The 12,255-nt window shown below is 39.6% G+C and overlaps 1 long non-coding RNA gene across 1 annotated transcript in view; it reads right to left on the bottom strand.

The window, feature by feature from the left end:
* Positions 1-2,111: 2,111 nt before the first annotated feature.
* The window catches only part of LOC132526451 (uncharacterized), a 53,626-nt gene continuing 43,482 nt past the window's right edge, over positions 2,112-12,255 (bottom strand). The window contains exons 2-3 of the long non-coding RNA XR_009542581.1: positions 2,513-2,611; positions 2,112-2,200 (exon numbers count right to left, since the gene is read on the bottom strand). This is a non-coding gene — a long non-coding RNA (uncharacterized LOC132526451). The remainder of the gene's footprint in view (positions 2,201-2,512; positions 2,612-12,255) is intronic.

The raw sequence follows: 12,255 nt of genomic DNA, 5'->3' as shown, positions 1-12,255 counted from the left end.
CAATAATTCTGTTCACACATATGACCCTAGACACAGTCTGGAATACATGCACCAGGAGACACCTGCCAAAAATATTCAGCACAAATGTTCATAATAGCGCAATACAAGAAGCTACCGACAGGGTCAACAACAGGGAGTGGATGAAGCATGGTCTATTCACAAAAAGCATGGTTACAAAGAAGTAAAAAAGCATGAACTGCACATACAGGCCACAACATGAGGGAATCTTGGAAACAACGTTGAATGGAAGAGAAAGAATCCCAGGAGACTTCAATTGGTATATTATTTTAACAAAACTTCAAAAGAGCAAAACTAAACAAAATATCATTTCTGTATTTATGCACTGTGGATAAAACAAAATGAAAAATCTGAAGGACGGTCAAGAAAATTTAAGATAGTGATGCTCTCTGGCAGGAGAGAAGCAGCAGGACAAAGGGAGGAAGAGGGAGCACGTGGGTAGACACAAGTTAGGGAATGTATCCTTCAGGTTCATGGATACTTACCATATTACTGTAATGTATAACTTACATATAGGTTATGAATATACTTTTGTATAAATCAAATAGCTTATTAAAACTAATAAAGGAAAATGAAAAAGTTGCTCTTAGATATACAACTTGTGTCCTGTTCTGGACTCAAACACTGCATGGTTTATTCCTTGGTTAAAATTTTTAGTGAACTGTGTTTTAGGACTTTAACCTCCTTCACCATACGTACAAACTTGCGACCCAACCCTAGGATACATACAGGACCACAGCGTGTGCGTGTTGGGGTGATAAAATTATTTATGGCTTCACTTTATTAATATTGTCCCATCACCCTGACTCATTCGATTATTTATTTTCATTCCTTTAGATGCATTTGTGTAAGCCACCTCACATGCCTTGTGGAATGAAGCAGGGTGAAAATAATCAAACGTAAAATACTCTATCCCACGGGGGAGAAAAGCAATTCAAATTCTGTCATATTTTTTCCCATTTATGGCAGAGAATGCAGAAATGTGGGCAGTTCCTTTCTTCTGATTGGCAAGCTGTCGCAAAACGTCTACCAGGGCTCCTGGCAGCCAGGAAGAAGGTAGCCAGAAAGTCACTCACCGGTTGTGTCAGAGAATGGACTGGGGGCTCACTAAGCCCCAGAGCTCTGGATCCTCAGCCAGGGTCTCGGGGGAAAATCAGACACAGTTCTGAGAAGGCTCCCAGAGGCCCTGCGCCGTGAGGTGGCCCCAGCCCCTGGACCACACTGCTCCATCAGTCTGCTGCTGCCCACCTGCATGGCCCCCAGCCCTCCAGACCAGGAGGGAAAGGGACCCCGTATGCAGGCGCTCTTACCCACTACCCACTGGTGCCTGGAGAAGCAAAGGGTTCTAGGCTGGGTATTGGTGCCTATTCCACAGCGGGGCAGGGCCACTCTTCGAAAGATGTTACAATCCAACTGCCAGGAACCTGCGGGGTCCTGTCTGTGTTCTAAGAATTTTCTGCATCCCAGAGGGGGTCAGGATCATTGGTCTCTGACGCTATAGCAACGTAATAAAACTGACAGAAGCCACAGCCCAAGGCCTGGGTCAGCAGTCCTGACTCCCCACCCAGTCCCAGGGGGCTCCAGAAAATAAACTAGGCACTGGAATCCCAATATGGGGGCAACAGCCTGCTTCAAGCTGTAAGGGAAGGGCTGGGGGAGGCTCCCACCACCTATGCTTCCCCTTGGTCCACAGATGGCTGTGACCGCACAACCCCATGGTAACCCTCGTCCACTGTTCCTCCCTGCAGAAGCCCCAGTGCTCTCTGTAATGAAGAAAGTGGGAGAGAAGTTGGCCTCCTCCAAGCTTATTCAGACCTCAGAATAGTCCTCCTTCTTTACCACCTCCTCTTCCTGTGGTCCCTTAGCTCTGGAACCAGTTCTGTGCAGAATGAATCTTTAGGAAGCCTCTGCTCAGAGGCACCTACCACTTTGTCTCTAGAAAGACGGCAAGTAGAGAACAGCTTTCTAAAGATGTCCAACTCATTCTGAACACAAAGTAAGCCATCTGGTCTGTGTAACGCCTCAACCATCTTCCGGCCCCCATTCTGAAACCGCCATGCGATACCAGAGAAAACATTCTGTTTTGAGGACTCACCAGCAGCAGCAAACCCTCTGGACCAAACTTGCCTGCTCAGAAGCCACGAGGTAGAGTTCTTGGGCCCCGGCACAGCTATCCGACAGCCTAGACATTACAGGATGCGGTGTTAGAGTCTGTAGCGAAAGAAATGTCAGACCCCTGCAATATCCAATCACTCCATAGCGCCTGCTCTCCCGAGAGGGTAGAAGCCAAAGAAATGGTCCTGAGACTGCTTCCCGCTTGAGAAATGAGACAATCAGGGCCTTAGGTCTGAGTCAATCCAGGAGCACACACAGTCTCTTAAATGGGTCCAAGGTGAGCAGGGGACGTGTTCATACATGGCCACCTTTAATGGCTCTGTCCCTACCTAGGCTTCTGGCTCTCAACCCTAAAGAGAGATGTGACCCCCGCACTCACCGGCCAAGGGATTTCCTCCAGGCTCTTCCTCCCACCTTTGTTCTTACTGATGTAGAACAGTTGCAATTTTGAAGTCGAACAGTAGAAAGGTGACAGCATCTGTGAAAAATGTTATTGAAAAATGTAGCTTCCTCCCGCCGGTGCACACCCAGTTTCTTCCTCTCTGCCCGGAGCCTTCTCCTGGGCAGCCCACCATGTTTTCTCACTTGGCTTCTCCCCAAGACACCCCCTCTCACATCAGAGGGAGGGGTTCCCAGGCCGGACTCTGGTTGCTGGCACACCACAGCCCAGACCCCTGCTCTTGGAGCTGTTTAATAAAGTTAAGAAATAATATACAAAGGTATGCATTTTTACCATTATTATCCTGAGCAGAGAACCCTGCTTAACTGCTCCCTGACAGCCGACTGATTTCCAATCTTGGGTTTATATTACATTTGCAGAGCATAAGCTTTTCCCTAGGTCAGCATCACCAAAGTGCATTCCTCAAAAGAGAGGGATTCCATGGCTTGAATATACCTATTCGTTTGCATAGTAGATGCTCCTACAAGTTTCACATGATTATTCATATTCTAACTTCTCATAAAGCCAGTTTTACTGGCTTTCACCTATTTCCCATAACATCTATAAGCATCTCTGAGAACAAGAGTTCTGGAGAATACACTTTGGACAATGCTGTCCAAAGCTTATCTTTGAACTGAGATTGCAAGTTGGACATTCTTTCAATCTATCCCTAGAGGACTTTGTGAGGTCCTTCCTCAACTTGGGTGAACAGAGTGACCAAAAGATTTCTTATTGAACACCTGTTACTCCTCTCTTTTTTTCCTTTCTGTAGTTAAATCTTGCTCACAGTCACACACTAATATAAATTAAATCCACAATGAGATATCACCAGATACCTATCAGAATGGCCAAAACAAAAAACAGTGACAATATCAAATCCTTGTGAAGAGGAAGAGAAACAGAATTACCTCTCCGTTCACTGCTGGTGGAAATATAAAATGTGGCAGCCATTCAGGAAAACGGTTTGGCAGCTCCTTATGTAACTAAACATGCAACACCGTACAACCCAGCAATTGTACCTGTGGGCATTTATCCCATAAAAATGAAAACGCATATAAACACAAAAACCTGCACATGAATGATCATGGCCGCTTTACTTGTAACAGCCCACAACTGAAAACGGCCCAGAAGTCCTTCAGCGGGTGAAAGGTTAAACAAATGATGGTACATGCATACTGAGGAATACTACTCAGCAAGAAAAAGGAATGAGCTATTTTTATACAATAAAGTGTGGATGAATCTCAAGAGAATTATGTTGAGTAAAGGAAAGGCAATCCCCCTAAATTATGTATGGTATGATTCCATTTATATAACCTTCTTGAAATGACAAAATTACAGAGATGGAGAAGAGATTAGCGATTACTATAGGTTAGAGACAGTAGGGGCTGGGCAGTGGGAGGAAAGTGGTGTTTCCCTCTAAAGGGGGAAACAAAGAATCCTTGTGCTGAGCAGCTGTTTTATATCAGGACTGTGAGAGTGGACACAAGAGCTGACATATGTGATAAAATTGCATAGAACTAAACACACACACACACACACACACAAATGAGTACATGTAAAACTGGGGAAATCTAAATAAGACTGGTGGATTTTGCCAACATCAATATACTGACTGTGATATTGTACTTTAGCCTTGCAAAATGTTACCATTGGGGAAACCGGGCAGAGTACCCGGGATCTCTCTGTATTGCTCTTTAAAATTGCATGTGAATCTACAGTTATCTCAACTTGAGGGCAGAGACTATATAAAAGGTTAAATGTACAGATGAATTTTTCATGCCTCCAATGTAGGCAAGATGATATTTCATAACCTACTGATACGCTAGTTCTGTCTCTTCTAGGAGAAAACAAGAAATAATGTTAATTATAATGAAGGGATTCTTGTTAGACAGGGGAATTTCTCCCAATCAGAATGCTAATGACCAGAGGCTCTGCAATCTCCCTCCGGGGATGGGACACAAATTTGCACAACATTTGCTGTTTTCCTGGGAGGCCTTCCACAAACTACTAGCCCCCCCACCCCCGCTTCTCTCTGCTTCACAGCACCCGTCTGTGCCATTCTGTATCACATACTGTTTATAAACTCCATCATCTTGTCTGTCTCCCATGCAAAGTGAGCTCTGTGGGAGAAGGATTTTGCTATACTGTTGAATACCATGTGGCCCGATACAAACATGATCAAAATTCAGTAATTTTAAAAACAAAATATCTTAAAAGTAGTACAGAATCCTGTCTTTGGAAAGCTTTCCCTTGTTATCTTCATGGGGACAGGGAGATGGATGAGATGACCTCACCGGTCCCTTTCACTAGAAGAGTCAGTGGTCCTCTTTGTTCACAGCTGTTTCCTGTATCAGGGACTTCACAATACTGTTCCCTAATCTGGGAAGAGTTTCCCACCAACACTTAGTTATTTGGGGGGTTCTTTTGAAAGCTTTATTTGGGTAATCGACACATAATAAACTGCATGATTTAAAATGTAAAAATTTGATAATTTCTACATATATATACACCCATGAAACCAAACCATAATCAAGCTAATGATATATATATACACACACATATATATGTATGTGTATAAATATATGTAATATATATTATATGGACATATGCTTATATAGTCTATGGATATATAAATGGATATATAATCACTCCAAAAGTTTCCTCAGCCCCACCCTGACATTCCATCCCCAGACAACCACTGATCTGCCTTCTGTCACTATAAATTAGTTTATATATTCTAGACTTTTATATAAATGGAAACCTACACTATATACTCTTTTATGTCTGGCTTCTTCCACTCAGGATAACTATTTTGGGATTCTGACATGTTGTTGCAGGTGTATCAATACTTCATTACCTCCTTATTGATGACTGTAGTCCATTGTACAAATATACCACAACTTATCCACTCACCTGTTAATGGACATTTGAGTTGTTCCCAGTTTTAGGCTACTACAAACAAAGTTGCTATGAACATTCAGTAAAAGCCTTTGCTTTTAATTCTCTTAAATGAATACTAAGATGATAATGGCTGAGTCCTATGGTACCTGTGTCACTTTTTTTTTTTTTTTTTTGCGGTACGCGGGCCTCTCACTGCTGTGGCCTCTCCCATTGCGGAGCACAGGCTCCGGATGCACAGGCTCAGCGGCCATGGCTCACGGGCCCAGCCGCTCCGCAGCATGTGGGATCTTCCCGGACCAGGGCACGAACCCGTGTCCCCTGCATCGGCAGGCGGACTCTCAACCACGGCGCCACCAGGGAAGCCCTTGTGTCACTTTTAAAGAAACTGTCAAACATTCCATAGGGAATGCATGTTTTACGTTCCCACCAACAGTGTATGAAAGATACAGGCCTTCCATATCCTCGTCCGCACTTGGTATGGTCAAGCTCTTAAATTTTAGACATTCTAATAGGGCTGTAGTTGTATTTCATTGCAGTTTTAATTTGTGCTTTCATTTCGCTAATAACAAACAACGCTGAACATCTTTCCACGTGTTTTTCTGCAGCTATATATCTTCTTTGGTGAAGCACATGCTCAAAAGCACATGCTTTTGCCTATTTTTTAATTAGGTTGTTTATTTTCTTAATAAAGAGATTTTATATATTCTGAGTACCAGTCCTTTAATAGATATGTGCTTTGCGAATACTTTTTCCTTGTGGCTTGCCTGTCTTAGTGGTGTCTTTAGATCAGAAATACTTAATTTTCATGAAGTCTATTTTAACAATTTTCCTTTCATGGATCATGCTTTTGATGTTGTGTCTAAGAAATCTTTGCCCGTCCCAAGTTTAAGAAGATTTTTCTCCTTAGTTTTTTCCTAGATGTTTCATAGTTTTAAGTTTTACGTTCAAGTTCTATGATGCATTCTGAGTTAATTTTTGCATATAGAGCAGAGAATGGATCAGAGTTCTTTTAAATACGGATATCCCATTGTTCCATTACTATTTGTCAATATTGCCTTTGTACCTTTGTCAAAAATCGAGGGACAACTTCCGGTTTCCAGTCACACATGTTAGGGGCTTGGAAGTCATCAATCCCAACCTCACAACAAGAAAAAATGCTAACAAACTAAAAACCAACTGCTCCTCTTAGATCTGTCAGAGAATTGAGGTCAAAGGACAAATCGCAGGGCTTCCCTGGTGGCGCAGTGGTTGAGAGTCCGCCTGCCGATGCAGGCGACGCGGGTTCGTGCCCCAGTCCGGGAGGATCCCACATGCCGCGGAGCGGCTGGGCCTGTGAGCCATGGTCGCTGAGCCTGCGCATCCGGAACCTGTGCTCCGCAACGGGAGAGGCCACAGCAGTGAGCGGCCCGCGTACCGCAAAAAAAAAGAGGACAAATCGCAGTGACAGGTGCATACAGAGAAACAGAACTTACAGGAGCAAACACCCTAGCTGGAGCCCGGTAGGAACACTTAAGGGATAATTAACTAATTTCTGCAGACGGAGCTGTGGTCTAGCTTGAGCGATTAAAAGCTCCTGGGAGCCCAGTCTTAGGCAAGCCCCCTACACCTTCATCAGTTTACCCTCCAGGAACCTCATGAAGTTCTCAGGGCAAAGATCAGAGAAAAATCTCCTCACACTTTCAACTGGAGAGCAGTAATCATCTTGTAACATGCCCAGAGTTCTCTCTCTCTCCTTAACAAAGGTCTGCCTTCAAGGGAGACTATTCCACCAGAGCCTGACTGAGCTGGGAGAAGCAGTATGCCCAACACCAGCCCCTCTGGCTGTCAACGTGGTGACGGGAAAACCGAACTCCAGCCTCCTCTAGCTTTCCAGTCCTGCCTGAGAGGGCACAGGGAGAAGCTGAGAAGCAGTCATGAAGGTCATTGCCCAGAGGTACAGGCTCACGGTCACATGATTATGACTGAGACATAGTCAGGTGATCACAGAATGCTTCCCCTCCCCACTTCACCCACACATTTCCACCGTCTCATTAGGGCTCCTGCGTAATAAAGGGACTGCAGCTAAAAGAACTGTGGACTTCATTAAAATTTTCAACTTTGCTCTGCAAAAGACTCTGTGAAGAAAATGAAAAGACAAGACCGACTGGGAGAAACGGCTTGCAAACTACATAACTGCTAATTGACTAGTATTCAAAACATACAAAGAACTCTTAAAACTCAACTTTCAAAGCTCAATAAGAGAATAAGCCAAATTAAAAATGAGCAAAAAACCTGGACAGACACCGCAGCAAAGAAGATATACAGATGGCAAGCAAGCATATGAAAAGGTATTCCGCATCCTATGTCATTAGAGAAATGCAATGAGATACCACCACCACCTATTAAAACAGCAAAAATCCAAAACACTGACAACACCAAATGCTGGCAAGGGATCTGGAGCAACAGGAACTCTCATTCATTGCTGGTGGGGATGCCAATAATGGTAGAGTCACTTTGGAAGATGGTTTGGCAATTTCTTACAAAGCTAAACACACTCTGACCATGCAATCCAGCAGCCACACGCCTTGGTATTTGCCCAAAGGAGCTGGAAACAGATTGACACAAAAATCTGCACACAAATGTTTGTAGCAGCTTTATCCATAATTTCCAGCAACCCAGGTGTCCTTCAGTATGTGAATGGAGAAACAAACCGTGGCACATCGTACAATGCAATGTTATGCAGCACTAAAAAGAGATGAGCTATCAAGCCGGGAAAAGACATAGAGGAACTTAAATGCAAATTTATTATGAAAGAAGCCAATCTGACAAGGCTATATACTTGTGTGATTCAAATTATACGGCATTCTGGAAAAGGTAAAACTATGGAGACAATAAAAAGATCGTGGGGAGGGATGAATAGTGGAGCACGAGGGATGTTTAGAGCAGTTAAACTTCTCTGTATGATACTGTAATTGTGGATATATGACATTTTGCATTTGTCAAAACCCATAGAACGTGCAACACAAAGAGTAAACCCTAATGTAAACTATGGACTTTGGTTAATAATAATGTATCGGTATCATTTTAATCAATATTGTTATAATCAATTATAACATATTAACTACACTGATGCAAAATGTTAATAATAGGGGAAACTGGGGGTGGGAAGGTAGTATGAGGTTATATAAGAGTTCTCTGTAGTTTCTGCTTAATTTTTCTGTGAACCTAAAACTTCTCTAAAATCTCTAAAAATACAGTCTGTTAATAAATAAAATTTAAAATCTATTGACTGTATATGTCACACATGTATGGATCTATTTCTGGACTCTATTACATTCCATGATCTATTTGCATCCCTTGAGTTCAATGCCGCATTGTTAACTTTATAATAAGTCTCAAAGTGTGTTCAAGGATTAATTCAAATTTATTCTTTTTAAGATTTATTTTTACTATTCTAGATCCTTTATAAGTCCAAGTGAAATTTTTTTTTCAAATGGGACCTAATTAAACTTAAAAGCTTTTCCAAGTGAATTTGTAAATCAGTTTGAAACTTTCTACACAAAAAGCCTTCTGGGATTTTGATTGGGATTGCATTGAATCCGTAGATCAATTTGGGGAGAACTGACATTTTCACAATGCTTGGTCTTCCAATCCATAAACAAAATATAGCTTTCATTTAATTCCTCTTTAATTCTGTCTCAGCTTTGCTTTGTAATTTCAGTGTAAACATCTTGCACATCTTTTGTTCAATGTATCCCTAGGCATTTCTATTTTGTGATTCAATTGTAAATGGTATTTTCATTTTAATTTTGATTGTTGTTAGCATATAGAAATGTAATTGATTTTTAAACACTGATCTTATACCCTGCAACCTTACAAAGTTCCCTTATTAGTTCTAGTAGCTTTTTTGTAGATTGCATGGGATTTTCTACATAGACAAGCATGTGTTCTATAAATAAAGACAATTTACTTCTTCCTTTCCAATCTGGGTGACTTTCATTTTTTTCTTGCCTAATTGTACTAGCTAGAACCTATAATATAATGCTGAATAGAAGTGGTTGAAAAGGACATCCTTATCTTGTTCCTGATCTTGAGGGAAAACACTGAGTCTTTCAACATTAAGAATAATGTTAACCGAAGAGACTTGTAGATTGCCTTTATCAGACTGAGAAAGTTCTCTTCTAATCCCACTTTGCTGAGAGTTTTTATCATGAATGTATATTAAATTTTGTCAAATATTTTTCTGCATCTATGGAAAAACTCATATATTTTTCCTTTTTTAATGGATTAATAACATGGATTTTCTAATGTTAAATCAAACTTTCTCATTCCTAGGATAAAATCAACTTGGTCTTGGGGCATTCTTCTTTTTACTTTATTGTTAGATTGAATTTGCTAACATTTTATTAAGCATTTTTGCCTCTAAGTTCATGATGTATGTTTGTCCATAATTTTTTCTTGTAATGTTTTTACCTAGTTTTGATATCAGACTAATACTGACCTCGTAATAGTAGTTATGAAGTGCTCCCTCCTCTTCAGTTTTCTAAAGTAGTTTGTCTATAATTGGTATTTTTCTTTAAATGTTTGGTAGAAGTCACCCAAGAAGACTTCAAGACCTGTAGTGTACTTTGTGGAAGGTTTTTAATTACAGATTCAATTTTAAAATAGATATAGGGCTATTCAAGTTATTTTTCTTGAATGAGTTTTGGTAATTTATATTTTTCAAGGAAATTGTCCATTTCATCTGAGTTGTCTGATTTGTTGACATAAAGCTCTTCATACTATTGTCCTATTCTTCTAACATCTGTAGGACCCAGTGTGCTATCAGCTCTCTCATTCCTGATATTGGTAATTTGCATATTCTTGTTTTTTTATTTACTAGTAAGTCTGGCTAGCGTTTCATCAACTTTATTGATCATTTCAAAGAAACAACTTTGGGAGGTTTTTTGTTCTATAGTTTTCTGTTTTTTATTTCATTCATTTCAACTCTGATCTTTATTATTCCTTTTCTTCTGGGTTTAAGTTGCTCTTCTTTTTCTAATTTCTCAGGGTGAAAGCTGACATCAGTGATTCAAAACCTTTCTTCTTTTCCAATGTAGGTGTTTATTGCTATAAACACCCCTCAATGTACTGCCTTAACTGCATCCCACAAGTTTTGATGTTTTTATTTTTATTCAGTTTAAATTAATTTTTAATTTTCATTTTTATTTCCATTTTGACCCATTGCTTACTTAGATGTTTGTTATTTTGTTTCCAAATATTTAGGAATTTTCCAGAAATTTTTCTGTTACTGATTTCCAATTTAATTCAATTATACTCAGAGAACTACTTTGCATGAATTGAATCCTTTAAAATATATTGAGACTGTTTTATGGCCCAGAATATGGCATATCTTGGTCAATATTCTATGTGCACTTGAAGAGAAATGTATTCTGCTTTGTTAGATGAAGTGTTCTATAAATGTAAATTTTAAGGTCAAGTAGGTTGATAGTGTTTTCCAAGTCTTCTTTAAAATTAGTCATTCTGCCTACTTGTTCTGTCAATTATTGACAGAAGGATGTTGAAATTTCTGACTATAATGTTAGATTTGTGCATTTCATCTAGCAGTCCTACCTATCAGTGTATACTTCATGTATTTTGAAGCTCTGTTATTAGGTGCTATACATTTAGATTTATAAAGTCCTCTTGAACTGACCTTTTTATTATTAAGACATGACCCAATGTATCCCAGTAATATTCTTTACTCTGAAATCCTTGTTAATCTGATCATAATGTAGCAATCCAGCTGTCCTGTCATTAGTATTATCATGGTATATCTTTTCCCATCCCTCACTTGCAATATGTTTGTGTTCTTACACTTAAATTGGCTTTCTTCTAAGAAGCATAAAGTGTGTCTTATGTTTCAAGCTGATATTCTCTGCCTTTTAATTAAAGTATTTAGACCATTGACATTTATATGATTGAATTTAAATTTATTTGTTTTCCATTTGTTCCACATTATATACAATGTCTCCTTTTCCTCTGGTTGCTTTAAAGTGTTCTTTTTATAACTGGTTTTAAGCAAACTGATTACGTGTTTTCATGTAGTTTTCTTTGTATTTAACTTCTTGAATCTGTGGATTTATTATTTCCATTAATTTGAACAAAATTTTGTCGTTATTTATTCAATTTTTTTACCATGCGCCCTCTTTTTGAGGGACTCCATTATGCAGCTATTTGGCCATTTGAGTCACCCCACAGCTCATTAATGGTCTATTTTTTTTTTCTTCAGCACTTTTCTGTGTTTTATTTTATATAGTCTCTATTATTATGTCCTTAAGTTTCTAATTTTTTCTTCCACAATATTTAATCTGTCATTGATCCCACCTAGTGTATTTTTAAATCTCAGACACAGCAACCTTCACTTCTAGAAGTTTTTGTGTCTTTTTTAATATTTTTTCTGTGTCTACTTAATGTGTTCTATCCTTTCTCCACCTTTTTGAGTATGCAGAATACAGTCACAATTACTGTTCTGATGTCCTTTCCTATTAATTCTATCATCTGTGTCACTTCTGTGTCAGTTTTGGTTGACTGATTTTTTTTCTCATTATGGGTTTCATTTTCCTGTTTCTTTGCACATCTAGTAATTTTCTAATGGATGCCAGACATTGTGATTTTACCTTGTCATGTGCTAGGTATTTTTGTATCCTTATAAATATTCCAAGTTTGGATTTTAGAATATGGCTAAGTTACTTGAAAACATTTGACCCTTTCAGAACTTGGTTCAAACTTTGTTAGGTGGAAAACAGAGCTGCATTTAGTGT

This window comes from Lagenorhynchus albirostris, chromosome 9 (assembly GCF_949774975.1).
Source record: "Lagenorhynchus albirostris chromosome 9, mLagAlb1.1, whole genome shotgun sequence".
Taxonomy (NCBI): domain Eukaryota; kingdom Metazoa; phylum Chordata; class Mammalia; order Artiodactyla; family Delphinidae; genus Lagenorhynchus; species Lagenorhynchus albirostris.
Note: the sequence above shows the minus strand (reverse complement) of the source record. Positions and strands in the feature narration are given on the sequence as shown.